General features: G+C 35.0%; 1 long non-coding RNA gene across 7 annotated transcripts in view; it reads left to right on the top strand.

Annotated features, from left to right (window-relative positions):
* Window positions 1-13,496, top strand: part of LOC135970192 (uncharacterized) — a 631,278-nt gene that overhangs the window by 67,053 nt on the left and 550,729 nt on the right. For 6 of the 7 annotated variants that reach the window (XR_012432622.1, XR_010585760.1, XR_010585758.1 and 3 more), the window contains exon 2: window positions 296-360. The exons of the other annotated variant lie outside the window; for it this stretch is intronic. This is a non-coding gene — a long non-coding RNA (uncharacterized lncRNA). The remainder of the gene's footprint in view (window positions 1-295; window positions 361-13,496) is intronic. 7 annotated transcript variants of the gene reach the window in all.

The raw sequence follows: 13,496 nt of genomic DNA, 5'->3' as shown, positions 1-13,496 counted from the left end.
AAGATTAACTTAACTTTTTAATTCAGGAAATACTGACAAAACAAGTTTATCATTAGTGATTGTACTTCCCTGGTGATAAGGTTTGGCTGTGTGGTTTGGCCCAAATCTCATCTTGAATTGTAATCTCCATAATGTTTACGTGTAGAGGGAGGAGCCAAGTGGGAGGTAATTGGATCGTGGTGGTTGTTTCCCTGCTGCTGTTCTGTGATAGTGAGTGAGTTCTCGTGAGATCTGATGGTTTTATAATTATCTGGTGTTTCCTCTGCTTCTGTCTCTTTTACCTGCTGCCATGTAGGACATGCCTCTTCCCCTTCTGCCATGACTTTAAGTTTCCTGAGTCCTCCCCAGCCATGCAGAACTGTGAGTCAATTAAACTTCTTTTCTTTATAAATTACTCAGTCTTGGATATTTCTTTATAGCACTGTGAAAAGGGGCTAATACACCTAGAAAGTGGAAATATTTATATATTGGAAAGGCAGAGGAACTGCCGTGAGGTATATTTTTCACCTATTTTCTATTTAGTGTTTGCATTTTTATTTACAGTGAGATGTGTGTACTTTGCAACTAAAATAAATTTGAAGAAACCTTGTGATTTCTCTCATTTCTCCTATGCTTAGTCATTGTTTTTCCTGAGAAAATGAGAGGAGAAGGGTGCTTCATTTTTAACAAATAGTTCTTAAAATAGCTGGATGGTATACATAATTAAAAAGACAAGCAAAAGAAAAAAAAAAGCCATAGATATTATCAGAAGCCAAAAACAAAACCAAAAAAGAATGAATGAGAGACATGAGTGGCAAAGTCACTCAAAAGGCCAAATGTAGAATTATTCATAGAAAATTTGAAGAATATTTATTACATTGAATGATACATGTTTACAAAAATTCAATTTTTAACATGATATAAATTCTAAAACATTACAAAGAATTTATATTAAATTAGGACAGAAAGCAAACTAAAAATAAATAATATATTTTTTAAATTGTATTTTATTTTCAATTGACAAGTAATAATTGTGTGTGCATATAGCATATATATAGGGTATAATGTGATGTTTTGATACACATATATTTAGTAGGATTATCAAACTTTGCTAATTAACATCCTATTACCTCACATTCTCATAATTTTTACAGTGAAAACTTTAAAATTAATCCTTTTAGCAATTTTGAAATACATAAAACATTATTGTTAAATATAGTTCTTATGCTGTACAGTAAAGCACCCAGAACTTACTGAACTTTGTACCTTTTGACGAACCCCTCCCCTTTCCCTGTCCTCCTGCTGCCCTGGTCTTTGGGAGCCACCATTCTACTCTCTACTTTTATGACCTCAAAGTTTTTAGATTCTATGTATAAGTAAGATCATGTGATATTTGTATTTCTGTGCCTGGCTTATTTCACTTAGCTAAATGTTGTCACAAGTGACAGAATTTTCTTCCTCTTAGGGGCTGAATAATATTCCACTGTGTATATGTATCTCATTTAAAAACTATTATTTTACATTTTAAGCATTTCTTAAAAGAATTTTATTTTACCATAATATATTCCATTTCCACTATTCTACAATTCTTTTCTTTCTTTCTTTCTTTCATTTTCCCTTTCCTTTCCCTTTTTTCCTTTTCCTTTTTTTCTTTCTCCTGGATTCAGGAGGTACATGTGCAGGTTTGTTACTTGGTATATTACACATGGTGAGATTTGGTTTCTAGTGTACCCGTTACCCAAATAGTGAATATTGTACCCAATAGGTAATTGTTTATCCCTCATCTTTCCCCAATCTCTTCCCCCTTTGAAGTCCCTAGTGTCTATTATTTCCATCTTTATGTCTATGTGTACCCATTGCTTAGCTCCCACTGATGAGAGAACATATGGTATGTGATTTTTCTGTTTCTGAGTTATTTCACTTGGTGTGATGGCCTCTAGCATTTGTCCTTGGACGGTTACATAAATAACATTATGAATTACATCTTTCATATTTTTTACCTACTACATATCTACTATTTATCACCTCAATCGGGATATAAGCCAATTAAGGGCAGGGGCAATATTCTGTTATTATAGATGTTCTCCAAACAGCCCAGCTTTGCAAATTACATATTTTTACAAATACTTGTTGAATACTCTAATGGTTTATATTAATTTTGTTATCCAAATTCAGTTGGCTTGCCTTTTCTTTTCCCAAGCTCATATTATTTGTGCTGAACATGAGTTAAGATTAGCTACAGTGAGAATTCTACTCTGTGAGTCTAATTACAGACCCTCGGGTAAACTGATTTCCATGACTCATCTGTTATCAGATCTTGCAGTCATCAAGTATATGTGTGATTGATAAACACACATATTTGTGTGAAAGAAACAAGGAGATGGGTTAGATGTAGCGGTGTTTCTGGAGCCTGCGCTGCTGTTTTGTAACAGCTGATTGTGCTCATCTCTTTTCAACTCCTTTCAACAACTCATGGTTGTATGAAATTATACCTTGGAAGTCAGCAAGCACTACAAATTGGGTATACCTCCACCCCTCCACGGATGCCAGTGGTTAAACATATAAGAGCAAGCATATCATTTTCTAGATAGTACCCACAATTGCTAAAACCAACTCTGCAGTATCCTGGGTGATAAAGAGGCAACATAAGATGTTGCTTTCCCTCATACAGATAACTTACACAAATAGCTGATGGCAACAAAGATGATGAAACTTTTATGTTAATAGGTAACATTCTGTCTTCAGCCTTTTCTAAGTGCTTTAGGTCCTTCAGTTCATTTAATCCTCATAACAACCTAATCAAGTAGATATGTAGAGGAATCTTGTTAATCCCACTTAATAAGTGGCTCAGTCAATGCCTAGATGAGGAAACTGATAAAGAACAGTGAAACAAGGAGAGCTGCTGGAAAGTTAAGAAAAATCATCTATTTGAATAGAATAAGCTACACATAGTCATTCTTTTGTTAAATATTAACAGGGATAATTAAGATAATTACCTCAAAATTCAGTTTTTAAAGTTTCTTATACAAGAAATATTTCTGAATACATTTCATATTTACAAAGAAATTTTTGTTTAGTAGCTGCATATTTTGTTATTTTGAGAAATGCAGAACTTATCCTAAATTCTCTTTACCTTTTTGGGTTTCTAAATAGCATGCATCTGCAGCTGCTGCACTGTAGCAGTTTGAGAGAACTTTGTTCCTTTGTATGCTATAATTTATGTATAATAGAAAAACATCTCTTGAGTTTCATCGCATGATGTAAATTTGTGTTCTGTTCAATTTTTCCTTTCTGTTTGACAGCCTATCAGCAATATTTATGTGTTGTACACAATATGGGATATAAATATTTCATGAGAAATTTTGATCCATAAATAATTATTCACTGTAGTACTCCTAGATGCAATATTGTCCAAGAATGGTTCTTTAATAAAATAATAGTAAACACAAACTTGATGGAAAAGTACTCTAAGTAGAATTGTTAAAATGTGAATGCCAATCTTTCTACAGAAGTGATGGTGAACTGAAGAGAAGAGGGAAATTAAAATGAGCTTGCATTTTCTGAAACATTAAAAATCTCCGGTCTAGCTTATATTGCATCAATATTGTTATCAACTGATAACCTGAAACTCAGATTCTGTGCCTCATTCCTGTTGGTAATGGGGTGGAGCTCTATTTGAACCTCAAGAAAGGAAAATGTAGAATAGCTTCCTAAACAAAAATCATCCACTGTTATGAAAAGAACACTAATGCACAATATGGCTCCTCCATAAAATCTCTCAGTAGTTCCTCAGGAAAAAATTTTTTATTTTTCCTTCTAAAATTCCACAAATACTCTTCAATATGATAACTTAACCTATTAATAATTTATGGGACAGTAATGGACTATGTATAATTTTTAAGAAATGCTATTTTTTTACCCGATAGTCATTGGGTTCTTATTTTTACTACACAGAAAATATAAATTGGTATCTTCTAGAGTCATTAGTGACATGACCAACATTTTAAAACTCAATATATATGAATTATATCTTTCAAGGAGCTGTATGTCCCAGTAGCATCCATGTAATGATGCTTTTTATAAAATTTCTAATAAAAATGTTAATGGACACAAAGCCACAATAGTCTACAATTCAAACAACTGACTAGTCTAATAGATCTAACTCTGTGTAAATAAAGCAGAAATTGGTAAACTTTTGCTGTAAAGGCAAGATAGTAAATTTTCTAGGCTTTGAAGAAAAGGCAAATGTTGAAGATTTGTGGGTACTTACATCACCACTTAAAATGTAACCATATAAAAATGTACAAACTATTCTTAGTTTGCCAAAAAAAAAAAAAAAAAGTATCAGGCAAGATTTGACCCTTGGTTCATAGTAGTGTGCAATGACAAGAGCACTCCTAAAAATTAGGTGAAAAATAAGATTCCTCACTTAGTCCCTAGAGGGCAATGCCAGAGACCCCAGTGCTCAAGAACTTCAAAAGTCCAGTCTATTCCTCTCCAAGAAGCAAATTTTCTCTTTTAAGTGCCTAGGAAGCCCAAAAAGCTTAAATGTACCCTAATGAACAGAGATGGAGACTCATTCACTCCTTTGATATGCTCCAAATAATGAAAAGGCTGTTGGTACAAATTGAGCTCTGGGGTTGGTAGAATGTTATTTAAGAATAACAGAGAGTGAAAATAAGTCCCTGGTCTAACCCATAGCAGGGACATCAGCTTTCTCTGGTACTTCTGAGGGTAAAGTGTCCAGTGTTTCTCTCAATGAAGACTCTCATCTATAGATTGCAGGGCCTTTGGGTTAATGCCCCTTTGACTCCATCCCTCTTCTACTTTCCCACAGATATTTTAATTTATACATACAATAATTTTCCCAGGTACGAGGTGGCCGTAGGAAACTGTCTGAATCATCTAAAGTTTCTGCCACACATAGGACCAAGAAATACTTTGTTTTTGTCTCTGTACTTGGGTAAGCTGTCTGCTCACCTGTTGCCCCTCACCATTTCATTAACTCCCACTAGCTTCATCTAACACTTTATTGGCCCTTTCTAATGCCAAAAGAAATTCTAGTCTTTTCACTCTGGAAGAGGTAATCATTCCCATTTTAGAAGGTTTAGGGATTCTTATCAAATTGGTCTACTACCTGCTTGGATCATGATTTACACAGTGTATTAGTCAATTCTCATGCTGCTAATAAAGATATACCCGAGACTGAGCAATTTATAAAGAAAAGAGGTTTGACTCAGTTTCACATGACTAGAAGGTCTCAGGAAACTTACAATAATGATGAAAAGGGAAGCAAACATGTCCTTCCTCACATGGCAGCAGCAGAGAGAAGAATGAGAATGAAGCAAAGGGGGAAGCCCCTTATAAAATTGTCAGATATCATGAGAACTTACTACTATAAGAATAGCATGGGGGAAACTGCCCCCATGCTTCAGTTACTTCCCCAGCTAGGTCCCTCCCAAGACACATTTGATAGAAATGCAAAGGAAAAGGTACTTTTGTTAAATCTCTGCAAAAAGAACTATCTCTGTGCATACTTCCTCTAGGACAATGGGCCCTGATCTCCCTATTTTTGTAATGTGACTATAAAAGTGATTCTTCGTGACACATCTACTTTTGCAAATTTGCCATCCTTTGCCTACAGTGAAATTATTGGTCGTTGGCATCCTGTATTACTAGATTGCTTAAACACAAATTTAATGTGTGAAAAATGCGTATATCCACAACAAAGGGTCAATGCACAGGGAGTATTGAGGAAGTGTGATGAAAAATTTTTTCTATCTAATTTTCTTTAATGGCCCAGAATGTATATTTTTGGTTTTAGATTGATATGTTCTTATTATTTTCTTTGAATATTCTCTAATTAAACACATTTCAAGATTTTTCCCATGCCAGGTAGGTCATAAAATGTACTTTCATAAAATGGTACTAATGGAACATGCTAATATAGTCAAATAATTGTAGCTACTGGAAATCTGTAAACCAGTTATTGAGTAATCAGTCATTACAAAATTGAGTTCATAGTATATGGTGACTAATGCATTTTAACATTACTTCTTGTTTGGGCCTGGTTAATGTGTGAGTATAATTGGTGTCTGTCGTAGTTATCATTTTAGTATGTGGTTTTTAAAATGAGAATAAGAATCTTCCCTCAGAAAAGATTCAGGCAGGACTATTAATTAGAAAATTGTATGCTTGTCATCAGAATTTATATCTTTTACAATATTATTTCTCTCCAAATTATTCATGTTTGCTAAATGCAGTGTTTCAGGAAAAAAATCAACCATATAAGAGAAGGGAATAATAATGTTTTCTTTCCTTGATAAAATTACCATTAACCTTTTGCTAGTAATGACATTATGTTATTAATCAAAAATTTATTTCTTTTCCTTCAAAGTAGTATATTTTTTCAAGACTGATACTACATAGTAATATCTTAATTTGTAACTGTATACTTATTTAGTGATCACATTTTATCACATTTTATTTATAAATGTATTTTTATACACATATATTAGGTCTTGACACTTTTTCCCAAAAAATCATTTATAATAGGAAAACCCAATGTAAAACCCAGTGTCTTTCACTAAATACTTCTTGGGATTTATGCCAATAATGACTTCTCATGGTGTATTTTTAGGTCAACTTCTTTTCCCTACTGCATATTATTTGCCTGCTAAAAGCAGAAGAGCAGGTGCACATAACTCTCAATGCAATCCTGTCAGCCCACTCACTAGAATGCATGTGGTCAGAGGATTGACTTAGGCCAGCATATTTTAACGTTGCCACCTACTATAAGATCTAAGTTGCTTTGAATATCTGCTTTTCAGTAAGGCTCAGATTGGAGAGATATTAAGTCCCAGCAATCATTCCACCTGTTAAAGGGATTTAGACCATGCTTGTGAGCATGGATTTATTCTTTGTCACATTATTAATCATTCCACATAGCCTGTTGACAGTTTCACCATCAGCTGCAATGATAACAGTTGACAGTTGCAATATCAGATGACACTTGCTTGAGACACTCATCAACTATGTTAAGGTGAGATGCTGTGAAGGTCTGGGCCAATAAACAGATGTAACTGTCTTGTCTAATTAACATTTAGAGATATATTGTTCTCTAGAGACTGACTGTAAGAAAGGTAAGCATTTGATAAAGCTAATTTACTATTTGCTGAGTGTCCAGCATTGTGCTCAATGTATTACATTCATGATCTCATTTAATTCCATGAGGCAGGTCATATATTTATTTCCATTTTACAGATGAGGAAACAGAAAAGAGAGGTTAAATAACTAAAAACTGAGTCAGAAGTCTCTGTTGCTTGAGCCACATGTTTGCTAAGAGCCCACATTCTGCAGCAACCAGCTCCTATTTAAACCAGGCTTCACCATTTCTCAGATGCGGAACAGTTACATTCTCTATGCCTCAGTTTCTGCATTGAAATGAAGAATAATAATAGTTTTAAGAGTTACTGTGACAATCACATACTCTGATACACAAAACAGCCTGAGAATAATGATGGTTGCTTTCATCCAGCTAGCAAGTGGCCAAGTTAGAATTTGCACCTATCAGATTTCATAGCATAGGTTTAACTACTGTGTCATCTTACTCTGTGTAGATTTTACCTTCTGTTGTACAACTACCTCCATATGTATAATAGCTCCCTTACGGAAGCAAAATAAATCATCACTATGATCTTAACCCATAAAGATGCTCTCTTTTGAGCAGCATGTTCAGATTCATGGACATACCTCTAGAGCCCACATATCATCACTCCTGGACAGTTCCTGTTTTATAAGCGAGAAAGAAAGGAACCCAAAGCAGCCTGGGTTGCAGTTCAACACTTTCCTAGAAAACCTAATTGCAAAATTAATTTGTGTGAGCAGCTGTGGAGTTTCTGAAGAGGAGAGTTCACTGGAAAGGCACACTGTGAAAAGGAATTTGGGTAACTAATTCTGCTGTGGATTCTATTTTCCGCGTGTAGGCATGAGAGAGGAAGTTCAACTCATTCAGGTTTTTTTTTTTTTTTTTTTATCTGTACCCGTAAATAACAGCTCTGTTCTGTTCTTTACCCTAGAAGCTCTTTCTTGTTCTCTGAGGAGATGGAGTTGCACATTTCATTTTGTGAGTAATGGCTCTATTAGATTAAATAAATAACATTTCACACTAATGTCGTTCACAAGAGGATTTAGAAGCCATTAAGAATGTATTTAAAATCTCACAATAGACCTTCTTGCTTAGTTCTCTGGAACAAATTATAGTTTCTGACACATTCAAATTATTCCTTAAGAGAAGACTCTGAACATTTTTCAAAAGTGGGGCATTCAGTATCTCCTTGAAGAAAAATAGAAAAAGACTATTTTTCTATGAAAATTGCAGAAGAAAGAAATATCCAGTTTTTTAGATAGCAAAGTATTTGGCTACTTCATTAGCAAAATAACACAAGGTTAAAGTAAATTTAGTTATTTTACTTTTTGAATGTGTAATAAAAATTGCCTTATTTCTTTCTTTGATAAGTTCTTCTCTAGGAATATCAGAATCTAGTTTAGAAAATAAATCCATAAACCAAATAAATATATTCAAAACATCTCCAACTTCAGATCTATTAGAAAATTATGAAATAATGCTATTCCTTCATGTATGTATTTCAATTTTTTTTTTTTTCAGTGACTCCCTCTTGTGTCCCCATACCTATCCCAGGTCACCAGTGCACTCCCAAGTCACCTTGTCTATCACTGTCCTTAATTGCAACATCATCACTAGAAGTCATGAATTCTCTTTAATTTCTTTCCTAATCTAAAATTATTATTATTATTATTTTTTATCATTCAGGATGTGGACTACGCTGAATACTAGTCAGGTGAATATGTTTTCCCACATTTGCCTTTTCAGTAAAATCTGGATCTAGTAGAGAATGCCATTGTGGTGAATAATAGGGATTTTGTTTGTTTTTTAAAACGAGAGAACCAGGAGCCAGAGAGCGCTTCTTGGATCCTTCAAATCTCAGTTGAGCAGCTGCCAGCTTGGCCTGTGCATTGGATCAGCCTGAATCTGCTGCTGAGTAAAAATGACTTTGCGCAGGCTGCTTTGACGGGGATTAATGAGCCATGGGTTTTGAAGGGGAAACGTAACCAATAATCACTAATAAGAATTTCCTCTCAAGAATGGCAGAGCAGTTACACTCCAGGATCACAGAGAAGGAAAAATTTTGGCTTACTGAGAACAAATCTCAAGTTTGGATTAGCTGAATAACTGTGGGTGGAAAGATCAGGAATGGAATATTTAATTTATGAAGCTGATCCAATTAGTAAGCACCTTATTGCAAAATTGTAGAGACCGGTGTTCAAGGTACCAAGATTCAGGCTGACAATGGAAAGCACCTTGTAAGTGGCAACTTAACCTATACTGGTTATTACACATGATTGAATTCTTCCTGGATTTAACTGACTTAAGAGGTATCAAGTACTCTGAAAGAGGAATGTGGGAAAATTTTTAAAAGCTCCCAATATTATAATGTAAATGATAAACTTACCTTCTTGAGGAAAATCTACAAGACATTTACTTAATTTTTTTTATTATACTTTAATTTCTAGGGTATATGTACACAACGTGCAGGTTTGATACATAGCTATGCATGTGCCATGTTGGTTTGCTGCGCCCATCGACTCATCATTTACATTAGGTATGTCTCCTAATGTTACCCCTGCCCCAGCCCCCAACCCCCTTCTTTTCATTTTTGCTATCATCTTATCCATATATAATTCTAAATGAATTCTTCCAATAGAATTTTGTAACTCTGCAGAGCTGACTATGCTGTCTGTGTGGTGACTGAGCACTTTACAGCTAGTCTGAATTGAAATGCACTGTTAATACAAAGTACACACTGGATTTTGAAGATTTGGTTCAAAAGAGGAAAACATCTCAATGATGTTTTTTTGTTTTTTGTTTTTTGTTTGTTTGTTTGTTTGTTTTTGAGACGGAGTCTTCCTCTTGTCACCCAGGCTGAAGTGCAATGGTGCGATTGTGGCTCACTGCAACCTCTGCCTCCTGGATTCAAGCGATTCTCTGGCTTCAGCCTCCCAAGTAGCTGGGATTACAGATGCCTGCCACCATGCCCGGCTAATTTTTTTTTTTTTGTTGTTATTTTTAGTACAGATGGAGTTTCCCCATGTTGGCCAGGCTGGTCTTGAACTCTTGACCTCAGGTCATCTGCCCACCTTGGCCTCCCAAAGTGCTAGGATTATAGGCATAAGCCACCACACCCGGCAATAACGTTTTATATTTATCATATGTTACTAATATAGGAATAAAACTTCATTTCTTTAAAAAATATGAGAAAAAATATACTATTCACCTATAACAACATTTTCGGATTTTTATGCTAATGTCATTCCTCTAATAAAGCAAGATAGATATTAAGAATAAATTTTATCAGTAGAAAGTTTATCATTGTAATCAATAGTCAAGTCATATTAAAATCTTTTCCGACTAAGCTTAGAAATAGCATAAGGAAAGACTCTTCATAATTACAGCAGGGGATAAAAATCTATTATCTTGCCCTCTAAAAGAAAAAAAATACTGCACTATTCCTTAGATAATTATTTGTGGACCTATTATCTGAATGCCAACAACATAACCTTGCCCCAAGAGTAAGCAATGTATGCAACCCTATAGGAAAATAACATAGGGATGGAGGTTGCCTGTCTTTGAGTCAGGTTGCCATACTTTTTTCCCTCTTCGTAGTCTCAACATTTATACTCATGGGACAACATTTATACCCATGGGAAAATACTTATTATAGATACTTATACATCTTAATTTCTAGCTCTAAATTGGGAGGATGTGTGAGAAAAGGTGGGTCACATTCATCCCACCCTCCCTTCTTTAGAAAGCAGAAATGCATCCCTTTGATGATTTGTAAAAGTCTAGTCCTTCTATTTTAATTTTAACAGGGAATTGGGTGAAGGAGTTTCTTGGAAATAATCAGCTTTTCAATAAGTGGCCTCTTTTACTAAGTATAAGCTGTCATTTGTGTGATAGAATGTGCTAGGGGTGTGTAGGCAACCAAACTTACAATAAACCAGATTCATTTCAAGAATCTCTAGTTAATGTCTGTATGAACCAAGAAAAGATACTCTAGTAATACATACCTATGTCTTCCCAGTGTGTTATTCTGACACTTTCTTCAAAATTACTCTTGCTTCTATCAATCTGCCTGATTCTGAGAAATGAAAATGGAAAGTAGCTATAAAGAAGACATTAAAATGTTTAGGTCTTCGCAATGGGCATTTTCTCATCTCGATAAACATGCCCTGAGTAAACCTCTGACTTTGAATTTCTTCAGTATCTGAGTATATAGTTAGGACAAGATCATGGGGGATTATAAGCCCTAGCTAGGCTTTACCAGAAGTCTCTTCATTCTAGGGCTTTCAAGCTAGTGGAAAAGGGAGATTCAAGTGTACTAATAAACATGATGGACAAATATTATAGTGATACACAGTACAGCAAGTAAGAAAATATTTGGTTTATAATATCTACAGGTTTATTTGATTCACACAATGATGTCCTGGATATGAGAACTCTGATTCTTATAAGACTGCCTTAGAGAGTAATTCACAGACGTATAGACAGTTGTCCAGTGGAATAAAACTGCTGTGTTCTTGCAATATAATTACCTTTAATTCACTGAAGAACTAACATACCATTTAGACTTTGACTTTTCACAGAGTATAAGATAAGCTTGATAGAATTTTAATTTAGTTTTATTCTCATGAAGTCACAGACTAGGTAAATATATGAATTTGAGTAAATTAGCATAAATGAGGAAAGCACACACAGAATGGCAAGCATATGGAACAAGTATAGATTAATAGGTAGTGGGAAAGAAATGGGAACAACAAACAACTTGGTGAGAAGAAAAAGAACAGTTCAGAGACTAATCAGGAGAGGTATACTAACTAATTTGCACAAAAACTTAACAGAATCATTACTAGAAGTGAAGAAAATGCAGAAATACGTTATATTTCTTTTATAATTTATCATTGGCATTACTATCTGTTTTGGTTGTAAGTAGGATTTAATTTATAGAGGTGACTGATTGAAATCCAGTGAGGTTAATGCCACTTAAGGGAATTTTGTTACTCATACTCTTCAGGAAAAGGGGGCATGCCACACCATACAGGGCCACATGGGGAAGGCCCAGGGTCATTCAGAAGGCAGAGGAGTGAGGGTAATTATGGCCCAGAGCCTTTATTGTGATTTCCATAAGAAGACATGAATGAGGCAATGATTTGTGTTTGTGTGATCCCCACACAAAGGGGATCTGATCTCAAATTGTAAGCCCAGTGTGTTGAGGGAGGGACCTGGTGGGATGTGATGAGATCATGGGGGCAGTTTCCCTCTTGCTGTTCTTGTGATAGTGAGTTCTCAAGAGATCTGATGGTTTAAAAGTGTGTGGTGGGCCCCACATCCCACCCCCCCTCTCTCCTGCTGCCATGTAAGACATGGCCTTGCTTCCCCTTTACCTTCCACCATGATTGTAGGTTTCTTGAGACCTCCCCAGCCATGTGGAACTGTGAGTCAATTAAATCTCTTTCTTTATAAATTACCCAGTCTCAGGTAGTTCTTTATAGCAGTGTGAAAACAAACTGATGCAGGGAAGGTAAATTTGAGTAAACATAGGATAGGATAGTTGGAATAACTTCAGTGGACTCTGGGATACAGAGAGAGTTACAGTTGTCCAGCACCTGGTACTGGGCTGACTTAGGGCGGAGGAACTATTGGCTTGGTGTGAGAGAATGAGATGAAGGAGCTGGTTAGAATATGGACTTTGAATTTGTTGGTTTGTGTATGAAAAGCATGCTCACAGGGGAGTTGTTTGCTAACTCTGGGCATTAACTAGCCCTGGGAGGAGCAGATTCTCATTGACTAACAAGGCCCCCAAGAGGTCAAAGGATCATAAAATACAGAAAACAAAGAATATGATTATTACCCTACCCTAATGTACATAGTTTTATAAGGCCCTCTCAAGTACTTAATGTGTCATTAATGTTAAATATTACCAAAGACATTTTAAAACGTAAGCTATTTTCATATAATTTTTAAATTTACAATTAGGGACTAAAATGTTCATCTAAGGCTACAAAATTTTAAAATGTTTTCTATTAGCCTTTAAATCCTTCTTCTCATTCTTCATTACTACAACCCTTTGTACAACTCAGACCATCATTATTGGAGCTCTATTTTATTTTAAAATACACAAATCTAATAGATTACCATCCAGAATACACATGAGCTTATATAACTTAATAGTTAACAACAACAAAAGAAAACCCAATTGAAAAATGAACAAAGGACCTAAATAGACACTTTTTCAAAGAAGACATGCAAATGGCCAACAGTTACATGAAAAGATGCTTAACATTACTTCTCATTAGAAAAATGAAAGTTAAAATCACAATGATATCACCTCATACCTGTTAGAATGGCTATTTATCAAAAAGACTAAAGATAACAG

This window comes from Macaca fascicularis, chromosome 3 (genome assembly GCF_037993035.2).
Source record: "Macaca fascicularis isolate 582-1 chromosome 3, T2T-MFA8v1.1".
NCBI lineage: Eukaryota > Metazoa > Chordata > Mammalia > Primates > Cercopithecidae > Macaca > Macaca fascicularis.
Note: the sequence above shows the minus strand (reverse complement) of the source record. Positions and strands in the feature narration are given on the sequence as shown.